This window comes from Gossypium arboreum, chromosome 11, assembly GCF_025698485.1.
Source record: "Gossypium arboreum isolate Shixiya-1 chromosome 11, ASM2569848v2, whole genome shotgun sequence".
NCBI lineage: Eukaryota > Viridiplantae > Streptophyta > Magnoliopsida > Malvales > Malvaceae > Gossypium > Gossypium arboreum.
Genome location: NC_069080.1, coordinates 86,967,611 through 86,982,987, shown reverse-complemented (window position 1 = coordinate 86,982,987; position 15,377 = coordinate 86,967,611). Strand labels below are relative to the sequence as shown.

Sequence of the window (15,377 nt, the reverse complement as noted above, 5' to 3'; positions counted from 1 at the left end):
TAACAAACAAGGGTAGTCCTATACATGCCATTTCAAGTTCAACCAAGAATTTATACCAAAATGGGGGCTTGATAGTGTGGATGACTTCGACTTCAACGATCCCGAATCCGATTGCTATCGAGCGAAATCTAGAAAACCGAGAGCCAAAGCAATGAGTAAGCATTTTATGCTTAGTAAGTCTCAAGGAATATAATCAACTCTAATTACAGCAATACATTCACATAGTTAAATGCATCATTTCATTAATGCGCATTCACATAATCATACTTACTTTACCATCCCAACTCTTATGTTCATACACAAATAACGGCTTCATTAAGGCCGATAACTCGCTCCATCATAGGAGCGGATATTCATACGCTCTACTCCTAGCGCAGCAAAGCACACACCGCACTTACCTTATCATTGGGAAATTTCACAAGTGCATTAGCTGAAATTTTCCAGCAAGCTCATAATTTTCAAATCACATACCTTCGGAGTTTATCCGGATGTCGGTACTGCTCAATCGCCTTCGGACATAGCCCGTTATGGTAACCCGCACCAAGGCCAACGGACTTTACCCGGATATCACGATTTGCACAAATGCCTTCGGGTCTTAGCCCGGATTTAACAACTTGCACGAATGCCTTCGGGTCTTAGCCCGGATATAGCTACTAGCACAATTGCCTTCGGGTCTTAACCCGGATATAAATTTCAGCATAATTGTCTTCGGGGCTTAGCCCGGATATCATTCAATTTCTCATGCACACATACATCAATAATCGTTGGACATACATATTTCATTTTCACATTAAGGCTCAAACACAATTATAATCATTAGCATATTCGCCTTCGGGACTTAGCCCGGTGGAATTCAAATACTCATACACACATGATCAATAATCATACACATCCATGTTTCATCTTACATAATTCAAGTAAGATCACTTCTTGAGGACTTACCTCGGATGTTGTCGAACGGCTTTTTCGGCTATTCGATCACCTTTTCCTTCCCCTTGTCCAATTGTGGCCCTCTTAGCTCTTGAGCTAATTCAAACAAATTCAATTTATTAAAACCTCATTGTGCTTGCTTATGGCCTAATATGACAAGGATTTTAAATGGTCATATGGCCACTCTTTAGCTTGAATACACAATGGTCATGCACATTTTATACTACATCAAGCAATTCAATACAATTTATTTGAGCATCAAGGAAATGCTAAGGCCTTCAATAGGCTACCCAAGGCCGAATATTCATGTACATGTTGAGGCCAATTATGCACTTAATACCTCACAAAAACAGCATGCATTTTACTAGTTAATGCTTTGCATATTGTGGCTCAAAACTTATAATATAGCATCAAGCACTTATATGTGTGCTAGGCCAATTGTGCTTGAAATTTCACAATTATTCTTCAACATCTTCTTCTTTAAACCAACTTATTCATCACTTACTTCATAGCCAAAACATCATGTGCAAACATATATATACAATATGAGCATGGCCGAATTTTCAAGGTGTCCATAGCCATCCAAAATACAAATTTTAACTAACATGCAAGAAGCATGAACCATGCTCATGAATGGCCGAATATGACAATCATGCTCCTTTTCAACTTCAATCATGATAAATCAAAAGAAGGCTCAAAATCTTGCTCAAGAGTAGACAATCCATCATTGCATGCATCATCATCAAGCTTCACACTTAGCATGCAATGGCTTTATCACCATAACAACTTTGGCCAAATACCATTTCCATGGCTTAACAAAGATTTGAGCCATGGCTAACATGCACATCAAGTTAGCAACCAAAACATGCATGAAACTCCTAACACAACCTCATACATACCTTAATCTTGATGCAAACTTGGCCAAATCTCCTTCTAGATCTCTTCCAAACCAAGCATGAAGCAAAAATCCTCCTTCTTCCTTAGTTTTGGCTCAAAGAAAGGATGAACAAAATTTTTTCTTTCCTTCTCTACAACTCACGGCAATGGGGGATTACCACACTCACACACATTTTTTTTTCATTTTTTATCACCCATACACCTTTGTTTATTATTTCACCCTAATGCACCAACAAAACATGTTTCATGACATGTTTAGCCCATCCTCCCTTGTCATGGCCGCCACCACCTATAAAGGGGGAATTTGACATGCAAGTCCATTATTTTGCATGCATGCTTTAATTAGTCATCACACATTTCCTATCATACTTTCAAAGTTCATTACTAAGTCCTTTCTTGTGGAATTCACCCTTATAACACTAAATCAATCATCATAAAATGTCATACATGAGCACACATATTATAGGCATCAAAATAAATTTTAATTATTTTTATGCCTCGGTTTTGTGGTCCCGAGACCACCTTCCGACTAGGGTCAATTTTGGGCTGTCACAACTCTCCCCACTTAAGAAATTTTCGTCCCAAAAATCTTACCGTAAATAGGTTTGGATATCGCTCTTTCATAGAGTTCTCGGTCTCCCAAGTAGCTTCTTCTATCCCGTGCTTGAGCCATAACACTTTTACTAGCGGAACCCGCTTGTTTCACAACTCTTTCACTTCTCGTGATAGGATACGAATCGGTTCTTCCTCATAACTCATATTAGCTTGAATTTCAATTTCGATGGACTAATCACGTGCGATGGATCGGATCTATAGCGTCAAGCATCGAAACGTGAAAGACATCGTGAACCTTTTCGAGTTCAGGGGCAAAATTAGACGATATGCCACCGGACCGACTCGCCGGATATCTCATATGGTCCAATGAACCTCGGCTCAACTTGCCCTTACTACCGAATCGAGTATCTTTTTCCAAGGCGAAACCTTAAGAAACAATTTATCTCCCACCGATACTCAATGTCCTTTCGCTTCAAATCCGCAGACGACTTCGACGATCGGAGGCTATTTTCGACTTTCACGGATTACTTTTACTTTCGCTCAGATCTTTAATCAAATCCATTCAAAAATTTTGTTTTCACCGAGCTCGGTCCAAAACAATGGTGTACGGCATTTACGCCGCATAAAAGCCTCGTAAGGTGCCATCTTAATACTTGATTGAAAACTATTGTTGTGCGAATTCAATCAAAGGTAGGTACCATTCCCATGAACCATCGAACTCGAGGATGCAACATCTCAACATATCCTCAAGTATCCGAATTATCCGCCGGATTGACCATCGGTTTGGGGTGAAAGGCGGTGCTGAAATGCAACTTGGTACCCAAAGCTTCTTGCAATTTCTTCCAAAATCGCGAGGTGAACCTCGGATCTCTATCCGACACAATGTAAATCGATACCCCGTAATCTCACAACTGAGAAACGATAATTCAGCTAGTTTATCTAATGAAAATCCAGACGCATGTGGATAAAGTGAGCCGACTTAGTCAATCTATCAACAACAACCCAAATCGCATCCTTCTTACTTGTCGACAATGGCGTCCGGACACAAAGTCCATTGTGACTCAATCCCATTTCCACTCGGGTATCGTGATCGGTCAAGTAATCTCAAGGCACTTGATGTTCCGCTTTCACTTGTTGACATATTAAACATCTCAAACAAAATCGGAGATGTCTCGCTTCATACCATGCCACCAAAACCGACGCTTTCAAATCGTTGTACATCTTCGCAGACTCCGGTGGATTGCCATTCGCTACAATGGGCTTCATTCGAATTATTGAAATGAGTTCAATTCTTTGGGACACACCGACGACTTTTGAACCTCAAACAATCGTCATCGCCGATTTGAAACTCCGAGTCCTTGTTCGAACACACGCAGCCCATTTTGCAACCAACTCGTCGTCGACTTTTCTCGAGCTTCTCGAATTTGGTGTGTCAATAATGGTTTGGCTTTCAATTCAGCCACTAACACACCGCTCGGATCGGACAGCATAAGTGCACATTCATCGTCAGAAGTGAATAACGATTTACGACTCAAGGCATCCGCAACCATATTCGCCTTTCCCGTGATAGTCAATGATCACTCATAATCCTTTAACACCGAGCCAACGCCTTTGTCGCAGATTTAAGTCTCTTTGGGTCATCAAATATTTGAGACTTTTGTGATCCGAGTATACATGGCACCTTTCACCAAATAAGTAATGTCGCCAAATCTTTAAGGCGAATACGATGGCGGCCACTCGAGATCATGAGTCGGATAATTTTTCTCATGTGGCTTTAATTGCCTCGACGATAGGCCACAACTCGACCTTCTTGCATTAATACGCAACCTAACCCAAGTAGAGAGGCGTCGCTATAGATGACAAACTCCTTGCGGACTCGGGTTGCACTAGAATTGGGGCTTCACCAAATAAGTTTTCATTGATCGAAACTTTTTGGCATTTCTCCGTCCATTCAACTTAACGCCCTTTTGGAGTAGCTTCATCATCGGCGTGGCTATCGTTGAGAAACCTTTACAAATCGTTGGTAATAACCTAAGAAGCCCCAAAAAGTCCGAACCTCAAGAATATTTCTGAGGCTTCCAATTAAGTATGGCTGAAATTTTATTCTGTCGACTCGAATACCCGATGCGATACCACATGACCCAATAAGCTAACCTCTCTAACCGTAACTCACACTTGTGAACTTAGCATATAATTGCTTGTCCCGTAAAATTTGCAAAGACTAACCGCAGTGTTCAAAGATGTTCGGTCTCATTTCTTGAATAGACCAAGATGTCATCAATGAACACGACTACTTAATCGATCCAAATATGGTCTAAAGATCCGATTCATTAAATCCATAAATACCGTAGGGCATTAGTGAGCCCAAACGGCATCACTAGGAACTCATAGTGACCATATCTCGCTCAAGGCGGTCTTGGGCACGTCCAATCTCGGATTCGCAATTGATAGTAGCCCGATCTCAAATCTATTTTCGAGAACACCGAGGCTCCTTCAGCTTGGTCGAACAAGTCGTCAATACGTGGCAACGGATATTTGTTCTTTATCGTCGCTTATTAAGTCGACGATAGTCGATGCACAACCGCATGGTTCCATCCTTCTTTTCACGAACAACACCGGCGCACCCTAAGGCGAAAAACTCAAGCGAGCAAAACCTCTATCCACCAATTCTTGCAATCGAGCTTCCAACTCCTTTAATTCCGTTGGTGCCATACGATACGGAGCTATCGAATTGAGTGGTACCAGTACCAATTCGATGCCAAATTCTATTTCCGAACAGTGGTAAACCCGCAATTCTTCGTGGAAAACATCCGGTATTCACAAACCACGCACGATTCGGTTTCTTTTCGATTCCTTGTCATCGAGCACGACGCCAGTGCGCGCTCACACTCTTTTCTTACATACTTTCGGCCAACATTGCCGATATTACACCGGCAACCCTTTAAGTCCGTAGACTTAACCCGAATTATCTCGTTATTCACACCTCAAATCAATAGTCTTGCTTTTGCAATTTACGACCGCATCGTGCATGGTCAACCCATCCAAACCAAGAATAACATTGAATTCATCGAACGGCAAAAGCATCAAGTCCGCCGAAACAAGAACCTCGAACACTAGGAGACTTTTCTTGCACACTTTGTTGACAAGCACGTAATGACCCAAGGGGTTTGACACCCGGATTACAAACTCAGTAGACTCAATAGGCAAAGTCTTACTGGATGCTAAGGTTTCACATATATAAGATTGAGTAGAACCAGGGTCAATCAATGCAATCACTTTAGTATTGAAAAGGGTGAAAGCACCGTAATGACATCCGAGAGGCAAGATCCTCAAGGCGTGCAGATGGCATAAGTCCTCGCAGGAGCACGAGCCTCGATCCGATGGTAGCATCTCTAGATCCTCTCGACCGCCACCGACATTGCCCATATTTCTAGGTGGCCTACCTCGAGCAAAGGGTAGCACCCGAGTTTCCACTCGACTCACATTCTGCTCAAGCTTCCTGCAATCCTTCCTAAAGTGGTCGGCCGATCCACACTTATAGCAGGAGTGATCACGAAACCAACAGCTCCCGAATGCCATTTGCCACAATGTTGACACTCCGCCTCTCTCGGCGATCATTTCCACCATTAGCGATCAAGTGACTCGTGTGGTCACAGGGGTCGATCGCGTCCTCGCCTAAAAAGCCCAAAGCGCCTCTAGACCGGTTCACATCATCTCGAAATCTCTTGATGCTCTGTTGAAGAGACTTTCCGAGGACCTCTTCGAATTCTCCAGCCCCACATCACTTTTTGTTTCTCCTTTCTAAGCTCTTCGACTTTACAAGCTCGCTCAACAAGTACTACGATCTCTCGATTTCGAGAATGCCAACGAACATCCTTATATCATCATTCAGCCCATCCTCAAGCATTTACACATAATAGCTTCGGACGAAATGCATTCTCGCAGTATCGCTAAGCCTCACAAATTTTCGCTCATAGTCGGTAACCGACATAGAACCTTGCTTAAGATCAAGAAATTCCCAAGTCACTTGCTCTCTAGGTACCACAGAAGTCGAGTACTCCACCAATAGTAGGTGGAATCACGAGCAAGGAGATGGTACACTTTAAGCATTCATCGGTGTACAAGATAGCTCATCGAGCACCGGATAGTGTTGTCCAACCGAAATTCAGCTCGCTCGCATCATCATCATCCGTAGCTTTAAATTCAGTGGCCCCATGTTTTCAATCCTATCGACCGGGGCTTACTTGACCTTATTTGGTCAGCCATCGGAGGTATTGTAGGTGCGGGGTTGCATTTGTCGGGAATGGAGGTCGGGACAGCCGTGTTAGTTCGAATGTATTGATTAAACCATTCGCTCATCACACTATAAAAGGCTTGCCTAGCCTCATCATTCGGATTGTTGGCCATAGGTTGAGAGTCCGCCGGCGCTGTCCTTGTGCGGAGCAGCGCCACACTCTCCACATCATCAGCTATTGCTCGGTTGGGATCGGGACCCATTGCTATAAACAAACTCAAAGTCAAATTGTCAGAAATCACCACACTATCGATTCATCATTTAATGGCATGTATAGCTAGACCCCAAACACCTCACGGTAGTCCTAGAATCGACTAAACCGTGGCTCTGATACCATAAAATTGTAACACCCCGAACCTGAGACCATTGCCGGTGTCGGACACGAGGGGTTAACAAGCCAAGTTCACATGGTTTGCCCACCAATTTGACATTTCCAGTCAGGCTGGAAGACTGCATCACCGTCGCCTTAAAAATCATATCTCGAGTTTCAAAACTCGAAAACTGGTTTCGTAAATTTTCCCTGAATTTTGACTCATATATCCATCCATGGATTTATTTCTAGAATTTTTGGATGGGCCAATTGGTACAGTTTATTAGTTAAAGTCACCCATGTTACAGGGATCGACTGCTCTGACCTTCGCGCGGTATAACTTGAATATCTCTCTGTACAGGGCTTTAATGCTGGTGTCGTTTGTTTCTAATGAAACTAGACTCAAAATGGAATCTGTACATATAAGGTATGTCGCCTAATTATTTCTGTATAATTTATAGTAAATTTTAAAGTTGCGACAGGGAACCCAGAAACCGTTCTGGCCCTGTCTCACAATAGCATTAATATCTCTTAACATGTAACTCCTATGACCATTTCGTTTCTTCCATATGAAAATAGACTCATCAAGGTTCATTTACATAGCTTATTCACTATTTAATTCCATTTCTACGAATTTTGGTGATTTTTCACATTCACGTCACTGCAGCTGGCAGCATCTGTTTTAAGGTAGGTCTTACCTATTTGGTAGTCTCCATGAACCAACTAGTCTTTGCCATACATAGGTTCATATATGATCATTTTAACCATGCCAATGGCTGATCATATGACCAACATTCCCATTTCCAAGCCATAGCCACATCATGACACCAAATATATACATACAAACCACAATTATTCTAAGTTCATGTTCCTTTTCGAGCCATTTTCGCATGGCCGTATATACTTACATCACCACATATTTAACAAACAAGGGTAGTCCTATACATGCCATTTCAAGTTCAACCAAGAATTTATACCAAAATGGGGGCTTGATAGTGTGGATGACTTCGACTTCAACGATCCCGAATCCGATTGCTATCGAGCGAAATCTAGAAAACCGAGAGCCAAAGCAATGAGTAAGCATTTTATGCTTAGTAAGTCTCAAGGAATATAATCAACTCTAATTACAGCAATACATTCACATAGTTAAATGCATCATTTCATTAATGCGCATTCACATAATCATACTTACTTTACCATCCCAACTCTTATGTTCATACACAAATAACGGCTTCATTAAGGCCGATAACTCGCTCCATCATAGGAGCGGATATTCATACGCCTTACTCCTAGCGCAAAAGCACACACCGCACTTACCTTATCATTGGGAAATTTCACAAGTGCATTAGCTGAAATTTTCCAGCAAGCTCATAATTTTCAAATCACATACCTTCGAGTTTATCCGGATGTCGGTACTGCTCAATCGCCGGGACATAGCCCGGTTATGGTAACCCGCACCAAGGCCAACGGACTTTACCCGGATATCACGATTTGCACAAATGCCTTCGGTCTTAGCCCGGATTTAACAACTTGCACGAATGCCTTCGGTCTTAGCCCGGATATAGCTACTAGCACAATTGCCTTCGGTCTTAACCCGGATATAAATTTCAGCATAATTGTCTTCGGGCTTAGCCCGGATATCATTCAATTTCTCATGCACACATACATCAATAATCGTTGGACATACATATTTCATTTTCACATTAAGGCTCAAACACAATTATAATCATTAGCATATTCGCCTTCGGACTTAGCCCGGTGGAATTCAAATACTCATACACACATGATCAATAATCATACACATCCATGTTTCATCTTACATAATTCAAGTAAGATCACTTCTTGAGGACTTACCTCGGATGTTGTCGAACGGCTTTTTCGCTATTCGATCACCTTTTCCTTCCCTTGTCCAATTGTGGCCCTCTTAGCTCTTGAGCTAATTCAAACAAATTCAATTTATTAAAACCTCATTGTGCTTGCTTATGGCCGAATATGACAAGGATTTTAAATGGTCATATGGCCACTCTTTAGCTTGAATACACAATGGTCATGCACATTTTATACTACATCAAGCAATTCAATACAATTTATTTGAGCATCAAGGAAATGCTAAGGCCTTCAATAGGCTACCCAAGGCCGAATATTCATGTACATGTTGAGGCCAATTATGCACTTAATACCTCACAAAAACAGCATGCATTTTACTAGTTAATGCTTTGCATATTGTGGCTCAAAACTTATAATATAGCATCAAGCACTTATATGTGTGCTAGGTCAATTGTGCTTGAAATTTCACAATTATTCTTCAACATCTTCTTCTTTAAACCAACTTATTCATCACTTACTTCATAGCCAAAACATCATGTGCAAACATATATATACAATATGAGCATGGCCGAATTTTCAAGGTGTCCATAGCCATCCAAAATACAAATTTTAACTAACATGCAAGAAGCATGAACCATGCTCATGAATGGCCGAATATGACAATCATGCTCCTTTTCAACTTCAATCATGATAAATCAAAAGAAGGCTCAAAATCTTGCTCAAGAGTAGACAATCCATCATTGCATGCATCATCATCAAGCTTCACACTTAGCATGCAATGGCTTTATCACCATAACAACTTTGGCCAAATACCATTTCCATGGCTTAACAAAGATTTGAGCCATGGCTAACATGCACATCAAGTTAGCAACCAAAACATGCATGAAACTCCTAACACAACCTCATACATACCTTAATCTTGATGCAAACTTGGCCAAATCTCCTTCTAGATCTCTTCCAAACCAAGCATGAAGCAAAAATCCTCCTTCTTCCTTAGTTTTGGCTCAAAGAAAGGATGAACAAAATTTTTTCTTTCCTTCTCTACAACTCACGGCAATGGGGGATTACCACACTCACACACATTTTTTTTTCATTTTTTATCACCCATACACCTTTGTTTATTATTTCACCCTAATGCACCAACAAACCATGTTTCATGACATGTTTAGCCCATCCTCCCTTGTCATGGCCGCCACCACCTATAAAGGGGGAATTTGACATGCAAGTCCATTATTTTGCATGCATGCTTTAATTAGTCATCACACATTTCCTATCATACTTTCAAAGTTCATTACTAAGTCCTTTCTTGTGGAATTCACCCTTATAACACTAAATCAATCATCATAAAATGTCATACATGAGCACACACATATTATAGGCATCAAAATAAATTTTTAATTATTTTTATGCCTCGGTTTTGTGGTCCCGAGACCACCTTCCGACTAGGGTCAATTTTGGGCTGTCACATATGATGTTCGTTAAGAGGTATGGAAATGTTTGGGAACGATTAGCCATTGGAATGGTTAATCATGATCATATTTTGTGCTATATATGCTAAAGGGCTAGTTGAATCATGGAAACTCTGTAATAGGTAAAGTCTACCTTAAAAATAGATGCTGATAGTAGCAGTGACGTGAATGTGAAAAATCACTAAAAATAGTAGGAATGGAATTAAATAGTGAATAAATTATGTAATCGAACATTGATGAATCTATTTTCATAGGAAAGTAACGAAACGATCATATGAACAGTATATTATGAGATATTTAAGTTTTCGTAAAATAGGGCCAGAACGGTTTCTGGATTCCCTGTTCCGACTTTGAAAATTCATTATAAATTAACCAGAGATAATTAGAAGTCATGCCATATATTTATAGATTCCTTTTCGAGACTAGTTTCTATAGAAAGAAACGGCATCAGTATTGAAGGCATCTACAGGGAGATATCCAGGTCGTAATGCGCAAAGGTCAGAATAGTCGAACCCTGTAACAGGGGAGACTTCAACTAATAAACTGTACTAATTGGCTTGACCAAAAATTCTAGAAAAAAATTTGTAGATGGATATATGAGTCTAGTTTCGTGAAAAATTTACGGAACTGGTTTTTGAGTTTTTGAACTCAAGATATGATTTTTAAGGTGACAGTGACGCAGTTAGCCAGGTCGTCTGGAAATTTAAAATGGACTGTGCAAATAAGTGAATTAAGTCTGTTAACCCCTCGTGTCCGACTCCGGCAACGGTCTCGGGTACGGGGTGTTACACGACACATCAGGACCTGTGTCGTGACAAAGGAGTCAATATACTCCTCTTGAAGATGTCTTTAAGGGTATGTCCCGACACCCTTTAGCTGTAACGCCTAAAATTTTGGGCCTAGAAGAAATGGGCCTTAGGTTTGGGGAGCTTTTGGAAGTCGGCATGTGAATAATTGCTGTCCAAGAAGTGACATAAATGAAAGCTTGCTTCAGTGGTTAAGGGTATTGAGAAGAGTTGGAGAAGTCCTGGGTTCAAACCTGGGTTTTAGCAAAATATTTGGTTTTAAGTGAATTAAACCCTGAATGTTAGGTAGTAAGCCTTTTAATTAATTAAGTTTAGAAGGTGACACAAAGAAGCATGTGGTCAAGTGGCAAGGAGGCAATAGGAGTGTGCATGTGGTTAGAGGTTCGAGTGTTGCCATAGTTTTGAGATGGATATTTATTTTGCTATATGGACGGCTAGTATTGGAGTTGGTTTTGGACTCTAAGTTGAAATGGTCATGGAGGAGTGGTTAGAGTGATTTGTGGAGTGATAAGGGGAGAGATTCAAGGAGAAGAATGGGGATGGTTTTCTGGATAAAAGTTAGGAGTTTGATGAGTTGAGGGAAATGTGCCGAAATGGGCATTAGGGGTGTGGAGATTCGGCTAAGCTAGTTTTTCCACTCTCCTTTGTTCAGTTTTGGTCACTTTTGTTTTGGGGGAATCCTTCATTTTCTACCGATTTTGTTATGAACTGAAGTACCGAAAGTAGTCTCTTATTTTGGTTTCAATTTTGGTTGCTGGCATTGTCTAGTTGACCATTTGGGTAAAGTCATGTGTATTGCCGAATACCTCTCTTAACCTCTGTCGATTGCTCTCCTTCTTTCACCTTTCTTACCTTTCATTTTCTTGACTGATTTTAGTCTCTTTTCTCCCCATCTTTTTCTCCATTTTCTATTCTCCTTTCCTCTCAATATTTCGATTTCTTCTTGTTCTGAGTTGGCCGAACATTCCTTGTCCCATCTCTCCCTCTCTATTCAAGTTTTACAAGAGTTCTTGACAAGATATGATTGTGGGGTTTTAGGTATTCCTGAGGAGTGGTGAAGTGCAAAAGTACTCAAGTCATCAAACCCCTTTCTTCCATTATTCTATTGAGGTAAGAGCATTACCTTTCTTATTATTTAAGCATAGGCCAAATGCCCCTATATCTCTGTGAGATTTATGTCGTGATCCTAGGCAATCTCACCTAGTAAGATCTTTTGATATCGCAGATTATTGGCAAGTAAAGTGGGATCAGTTTTAGTCTACTACAATTTAGTAAAATATGCCATGGTTTGTTCAATTGAGGTAGATAGTATTATTGATTTGGGGATTAAGAGCCTATGAACCCTAATAAGTGAATGATTGATTGAATGTTTGGGATGAATCTAGGTTGGAGTACTCACGGATTGTTCGCACGTTTTTGTAAGCAGGTGCGTAATCAAATGGCTTGTTTTGATAACCGGCTGAAAAGCTGAAAATGTGTGTTGTTTACTCTGCTATGACTATAGATCGGCAAAATGCCGAAAAGCTAGAAATATGCCTTACGTCGCCACACGAGCGTGCAATCGCTTGTGTGGTGAACCGAGCTCACAGAACGTGGGCGTACGACGAGAAAGGCCACCATGAACGAATTCGTGGGCTTAGGCCATAATGGGCAACTTGAGCCACAAAATGGGCTGAATAGGCCCAATGGGCCCGTACGCCCGCGTGGGTAAATTTCACTATTAAGCGGGAAGTAGTTGGACTTGTCATGTCGCACACATGACTGATAAACCGTAATTTATACATATTTTTATCCCATGCTTAGTACATTTTATGGATGATTTTTCCTTGAAATTGGTGAATTCGATGCTCCTAATCCCTTAATTTCATGTTTTATACTTAGGTGAGCATAGGAGAGTGAAAGGAACGAGAAACGGGCAAAAAATGGAGAAAACAGGCCAACATACAAAATCAACACAACTTGAACTTCCTCAGACGGGCAAACCACACGGCCGTGTCCCTTTGGCAAGGTCAAAGCACAATTTGCACGGGTAGATCACACGTCCGTGCCCATTTAACAGCCTTGACCACGGCCTTAAGCAATCGCCCATGGTCGTGTCCCTACCAAGCCCAAGTTTAGTTCAATTCAAAAAAGACCAATTTTTAGGGCTCTTAGGCATTCCAAAGCCTATTTAAACACCTGATGAGGCACTTAGACAGGGGGACACACAGGAGGAAGCAAGGAATTGCTCAAGGAAAGCTGATCGATCCATCTTAGAAGCCAGATTCACCATCAAGACTGAAGATCTCCCTTCAAATTCCCTCAGGAGTTTTTGGGTTTTCTTATGTTTTGTTATTTGTATTCTTTTGAGATGTTTTCTTTCATTAATATGAACTAAAACCCTAAGGGGAATGAACCCTAAGACGGATCCTATTATTATTATTTGAATTGCATGATAAATATTTGACTTGTTCTTAATTATGTGTTCTTAATTCTTGTTTTGATATTCCAGGATATTGATTCAAGTTAAGCTCTTATTCAGAGGAGGAATAGACCCTATTTAAGAGTAAATTTGTCACAATTAAGTGGAGTTGGTTGCGTGCCTAGAGATAGGGTGACAGGATTTTGTCGAATTAGGTTGAAACCTAATAAGGGGATCTATTGATCGAGTTAATCCAACCTAGGGCATTAATTAGAAAGAGATTTCAATTATTCAATCTAGGGTTATATGTTGTTAGTCTCGAGAGAGATAATAATATAACTTAGGAATCTCTACGGAACAAGTTGAATGAATAAATCGTCTGATTCAGAGTCAAATAATAGGTGAAGTCTAGGTGGATTTTTCCTTAGGTATTGTCTTAATTAATCGAGTTTTCCAAAAAGTATTTTCCCCAAATTTCTCTTCTGTGATTTCTTAGTTTAATTAATCAGTTAGATAAACAAAACCCTTTTATTTTTCAGGCTAGATAATAAAATGAAAGTTGACACTAGTACTTTTAGTTCCTTTGGGTTTGATAATCCGGTCTTGCTAAAGCTATACTACTGTTCGATAGGTACACTTGCCTTTATCGTGATAATAGTTAGTTTCAAAAATGATTCATTATAAATATTTAAAACCTGTCATGAATATCACGTATCAAGTTTTTGGCACCGTTGCCAGGGAACTATGATATTAGGAACACTCGATTTTTATTACTCTAGCCATTTACTTTTACTGCAATTTAAATTTTATTCCAATTTTTTCTTACTAATTCTTCTTTTTCCCTTTTTTCTGGCAGGTTCTTATAGTTTATGACTTGAAGAAACCTGTCAGGACCATTACTTTTTGACAGTGAGATTGATCACACAATTCATAGAAATCAAAGGGAAATAAGGCAAAGCTTAAGATACACAGAGAACGAGTAAGAGGACGATATTCAAACCACAACCGAGGAGATAACTGAAAACCAAGAAAATCCACTACCTCCTACGATTGCTGTAAATTAGAATCCTGCTCCACGCACTATGTATGATTATGCTAAACCTTCTTTAACAGGAACTGAGTCAAGTATAGTTAGGCCTGCTATTGCTGCAATTAATTTTGATCTGAAACCTAACACAATTCAAATGATACAATAGTTTGTTCAGTTTGATGGTTTGCAGGATGGTTTGCAGGACAAGGATCCCAATGCTCACTTGGCAAATTTCCTAGAATTTTGCGATACCTTTAAAATTAATAGTGTTTCTTTTGACGCAATCTGCCTTCGGTTGTCTCCCTTTTTGTTAAGGAATAAGGCTAAAAAATGGTTGAACTCGTTACCATGAGGGTCAATCACTACTTGGGAACAAATGACCGAAAAGTTTTTACTAAAATATTTTTCGCCGGCTAAAATGGCTAAACTACGTAATGATATCTCTTCTTTTGTACAGATGGATTTAGAAACACTCTACGATGCATAGGAGACATATAAGGACCTTTTGCGAAGATGCCCTTACTATGGGTTACCACTCTAGCTACAGGTTCAAACTTTTCATAATGGCCTGAATCCTTCTGCTCGACAGATGATTGATGCAACCGCTAGAGGAACCATCAATAATAAGACACCTGAAGATGCCTATGAATTTATAGAGGAGATGTCACTGAATAACTATCGGTGGCAAGTCATGAGGACAAAGCCAACGAACACAGCCCATTTATAACATTGATTCGGTCACCATGCTCTCTAATCAGGTAGACCTCTTGAATAAGAAAATTGATGGTTTTCTTAGTTCTTCACTGTAACATCCTGATTTTTCGGATTTATTCGTGGTTTTCAATATTTTATAAAGAC

General features: G+C 40.3%; 1 non-coding gene across 1 annotated transcript; it reads right to left on the bottom strand.

The window, feature by feature from the left end:
* Positions 1 to 14,943: 14,943 nt before the first annotated feature.
* Positions 14,944 to 15,050, bottom strand: LOC128284506 (small nucleolar RNA R71). The gene has a single exon (XR_008274931.1). It is a non-coding gene; the product is annotated as a small nucleolar RNA R71 (small nucleolar RNA).
* Between the last annotated feature and the right edge of the window lie 327 nt (positions 15,051 to 15,377).